This window comes from Gossypium arboreum, chromosome 4 (assembly GCF_025698485.1).
Source record: "Gossypium arboreum isolate Shixiya-1 chromosome 4, ASM2569848v2, whole genome shotgun sequence".
Taxonomy (NCBI): domain Eukaryota; kingdom Viridiplantae; phylum Streptophyta; class Magnoliopsida; order Malvales; family Malvaceae; genus Gossypium; species Gossypium arboreum.
Genome location: NC_069073.1, coordinates 5165891 through 5170795, shown reverse-complemented (window position 1 = coordinate 5170795; position 4905 = coordinate 5165891).

Sequence of the window (4905 nt, the reverse complement as noted above, 5' to 3'; positions counted from 1 at the left end):
CCACCAAGCTCAATCCACGTCAAACACCCCCAAATCTTGTTAATTTTAGCCCAAATGGGCCAATTACTCCTTGGACCCTAAGTGTTGGCCCAATATCTCTACTAAACCCTTTCCTAATCAAATTAGGAAATCTTATGAGTTATTTTATCAAATTAAAACCCTACTCTTATAGATACCTCCCAATACTCTAAAAAACTCTCTGTCACAAATTAATCTCAAACCCTAGTTGTTGGAATTTTCCTTTAAAGTTCTTGAATCCTTACAAGCAAGTTCTAGCTTTTTGTTTTCGCCAAAACCATTGAATTATATGACATTCACCCATAAAAAAGCCATTATGATCAGTAAGTATCTTGCTCTCTATGGAATATGACCTTTCAATTTTGGATTACATCGAGCCTTAACAAATCGTTCCAACCATAATTGAATCTTTAACCTTTTTGTTGAACCCCTCTCAAATCTTGAAAACCCTTTATTGATCATCCCATTTTGTCAATTGGAAGGCCATTATAGGTGCTTGGATCGAGCTTGAACGTAGGGTAGTAGCTTGAGATCCCAAGAAAGTAAGGTCAATGACCTTTTATGAAACATCGAGTCAAAATTCAAAACTGCCCAAGTACACACGATCTAACACACAAGCGTGTGGCCCACCCGTGTAGGTCACATGATTCCTCACACAACCATGTTACATTATTTTCCCTTGCATCCGCACTTTGCACACAGCTTGGAGCCTCACACACAACTTGGTCACATAACTATGTGGCTCCTGCACCTCACCCCTTTCATATCGCACACGGCCAAACGCACGATCGTGTGGATCCATCACGCACGACCATGTGGATCCATCACACACGACCTGGATAAACAACCCTATAGCTCCTGAACCTTCACCCGTACTAATCGCACATGACTTGAGGCTTTACACACGAGATGGTTACACGACTTTTAACACCCTTAACCCGTCTCCATCACTAAATTAGGGTTATGAAGCATTACCAAACAATCAAAAAACATTTAACATCATAACATTGAACAAGTTAAACTTATTAAAAACCAATCAAACATATGCATTTGGTCCCTAAATCGAGCCTTTGAGACCCTAAAAATAGCTTAGAAGTAATTTGAGACTCATTTCAAACAAAACAGAAAATTTGGAAAAAAGTTACAAAATTTGAAAAATTGGGGCCACACGACCATGTGACATAGCCCAGGCCGTGTAACAATTGAATAAGGGACACACGGCCGTGTCCCAATCCATGTCCTCACCCGTGTAACTCACTGAGTTGGGTCTCACGGTTGTGTCGCAAGCCATGTGCTAAACTGTAACGCCTTGATAATTTATTTTTGTTTTTGTAAATATCTAACATAAGTGTGTATCTGTTTCAGTGGTTAAGTGTTTTGGGTGTGTGTGTGAGGTCTTGAGTTCAATTCCCACTTTGGGCAAAACCTTATTATTTTAGATCCAAGCCTTACCTCTGTTGATTGGGCTTATATAAAATTGTCTGTTAATCCATATCAGAATGAGTTTGCTGGTTCGAGTGGTAAGGAGTTGGTGTGTTAGAGGTCCTATGTTTGAGTCCCTGCGTGAGCGTGAGTATTATTTTTGCTAGATTTTTTGTTAGTATTTCGGTGGTATTAGGAGTCTAAGGTAGTTGGATGTGGTTAGTGGGTGAGATTTATTGGGATTGTGTGGTTAGTGGGAGAATCTGTTCATTTTGGTTTATCCCAATTATTTTTATTTTCTTTTATTTTTCTTTATTTCTCCCTTTCAAACGTTTTCTGCAATCCCTCCCTGTCAAAATTTCCTCTCGTAATCGTGGTATTTTGCTTCTCGGTCCTGCCATTCTTTTTTAAAAGTAAGGGTTTGTGTTATGACGTTGTGGGAGGCGTTGTGGGAGTCCCTTTTGTACTTTTGCTTCTTTTTTATGATTCGAGTTAATCCAGTAAACCATTTTGGTAGGTGTTCTTTAGGAAAATCGAGACCCTTCGGTGGTGTAGTGAAATTTCGTAACTGCTATTGTAAAGGGCAGTGCTCACTTCGGGAGTGCTTTTGCATCGAAATCGTACCAGGTGTGTTCCTAAAACTCGAAAGATAAGGTTTCGATAAAAGTCAAAATTACAAATTGTTGACGCTACACGGACGTGTGGTTACCCATGTAGTTGTCTGTGTGTTTGACGAGGGCATGGTCGTGTACAAGACATAGCCGTGTGATGATGCGGGTGTGGTCGTGTGGGCCACACGGGCTAAGTCAAGTTGGGTGTGTGGGTTTTGGGTTAGGTGACTTTGATCCAATGGTGCTGAGCTATTTATGGGTGTTACTGGAGTCACCCCTACTATGGCCGAGTACTAGTTGGAGGCCATCGAAAGGATCATGAATGACATAGACTGTTCTCCTGAGTAGAAACTAAAGGGTGTAGTCTCTTTGCTTCGCGACAAGGCTTATCAATGGTGGTTATCGATTGAGGAGGGTATTCAGCCGGATCTTCTGAACAGGGATTTCTTTAAGACTGCATTCTAGAGAATGTATGTGGGGGCGAGCTATGTGGATGCTCGTAGGAGTGGGTTCATGAATCTCATGTAATGTGATAGATTTGTGGCCGAATATGAGGCTGAGTTTCTGAGGCTGAATAGTTACGCTCGAGGCATGGTGGCGTCTGAGTATGAGAAGTGTGTTCGCTTTGAGGACGGTCTGAGGGATAATTTGAGGGTTTTGATTGCTCCGCAAAGGGAACGTGAGTTTTCTGTTCTTGTGGATAAGGCGAAGATCGCTGAGGAAGTTAAACACGTGGAGTACCAGAATAAGGACCGAGAGTGAGGTAAGAATAAGAGGATTTAAAGCCCTCTAGTTCTGTTCAAGGGCCTAAGAAAAAGGCCAAACCTGATGGGCCTGTTAGAGTAGGGGTTCCTATTACTCCTACTGTGATTTATCCATGTGGAGAATGTAGTAAGCGCAATCTGGGAGAGTATTAGAGGAGATTAGTAGATTGTTTGAAGTGTGGATCTTTAGAGCACCATATTAGAGAGTGTCCATAGCGGGCCAATCAGATGCAAGCTTTGGGCCCGAGTTTTGTGTAGCCTTAGAGGGCAGTTCAGCAGCCACCTAGAGGTCGTGGAACGGTTATGGGTGGTAATGGTATGGGCTGTGGACAAAAAACACCGAGCAGAGGTGCTAGTCAGACTAAGGTGAGGCAGCCTGCATTGGTTTATGCTGCTCGTCGCCGAGAGGATAAAGATGCTCCTGATATTATCACGAGTACGATCTTTATTTTTGATGTACCTTATTCTACTCTAATAGACATAGGTTCTACACACTCTTAAATAGTTAGTACTATTTCTGAAAACCTGTGGATTTCTTTGGAAATCACTTCTAGTGTGGTTACTGTATTGAGTCCGTTGGGGTAGTCTATTCAAGTTAGTAAACTTTATAGGAGTGTTCCGTTAGTGGTGCAAGGGGTTGTATTTTTGAAAAATCTGATGGAGCTTCCGTTTGGGGAGTTCGACCTAATTCTGGGTATGACTGGTTAGTTGAGCATCGAGTTAGCTTGGATTACGCGACTAAAAGGGTTGTTCTAAAGACTGAGGATGATAAAGAGATGGTTGTGATAGGAGAGCATCGAAATTATCTGTCCAATGTGATATCGGCTCTTGTGGCTGAGAAATCGGTTTGGAAAGGGTGTGAAAAGTATTTGGCTTACTTTAGTGTTTCAGTTTCTAAGGACTTTTCTGTCGGGGATATCAGAACAGTGAGAGATTTTTCGGATGTGTTTTCTAAAGAGTTACCAGATTTACCTCTGAATCGAGAAGTTGAGTTTGGGATTGAGCTTTTACCGAGTACAACTCTGGTGTCTATCGCTCCATACTGTATGGCACCAAAAGAGCTTACAGAGCTTAAGGCTCAATTTCAAGAGCTTTTAGATCGTGGTTTCATTAGTCTTAGTGTGTCTCCGTGGGGGGCATCTGTAACACCCCTCACCTGTATTCAGTGCCGGAATAGGGTTACAGAGCATTACCGAACTTATCACACATTAAGTATACATTTCATATACAATTTAATCAATTCAATACAATTCAATCACAACCAATCATATTGTCTCTAATACGAGCCTACGAGGCCCTAAACATACATTAGGAGTGGTTCGGGACTAAACCGATAACTTTGAAAACTTTTTAAACACTTAGAAAATTTTCTCAAAAATAGGAGACACAAGCCCCTGTGGCCCGGCCGTGTGAGACATGCTTGTGTCACAGGCCGTGTGAACATTCGAAAAGGAAGCACATAGACGTGTTCCAGGTCATGTCCAACCCCATGTAACTCTCTGACTTGGGTCACACGGCTAACACACACACCTGTGGTGGCTAACTTGTGTGCCCTAAAAATAACCATACACGCTCGTGTGCCAAACTGTGTGCTAGGTCGTACCAAACTTGTAGGGTATACTAACTTATACCACACGGCCAAGTCACATGCCCGTGTGTGAGGCTGTGTGAAGCTTACTGACTTGGTTTTAATTGTAACACCAGGAGACACATGGCCATGTAACAAAACCGTGTATCACACACGGCTGAGATACATGTTTGTGTCTCTGCCTGTGTGGACAAAGAATAGGCTATTTACCAAGCCAAATTGCCACCCAACTTGTGCACACCTACACCAAACTCAAATGGCACAAAATATAGCATATTATAGGCATTAAATCAACTTCACTCTAGCATATTTCATACCATTTCCAACATCAACCAATACAAAACATAAATACCACAATATGACATCCAAATTCATACCAAACTCAAATATGCATTAATGCCTAAATTCACTAGCTTACCAATATTCATAATTCAACCATTTGCTATCCATACTACTAACTATCTACAAGCATTACATATCCAATATTCAAAACATCACACAC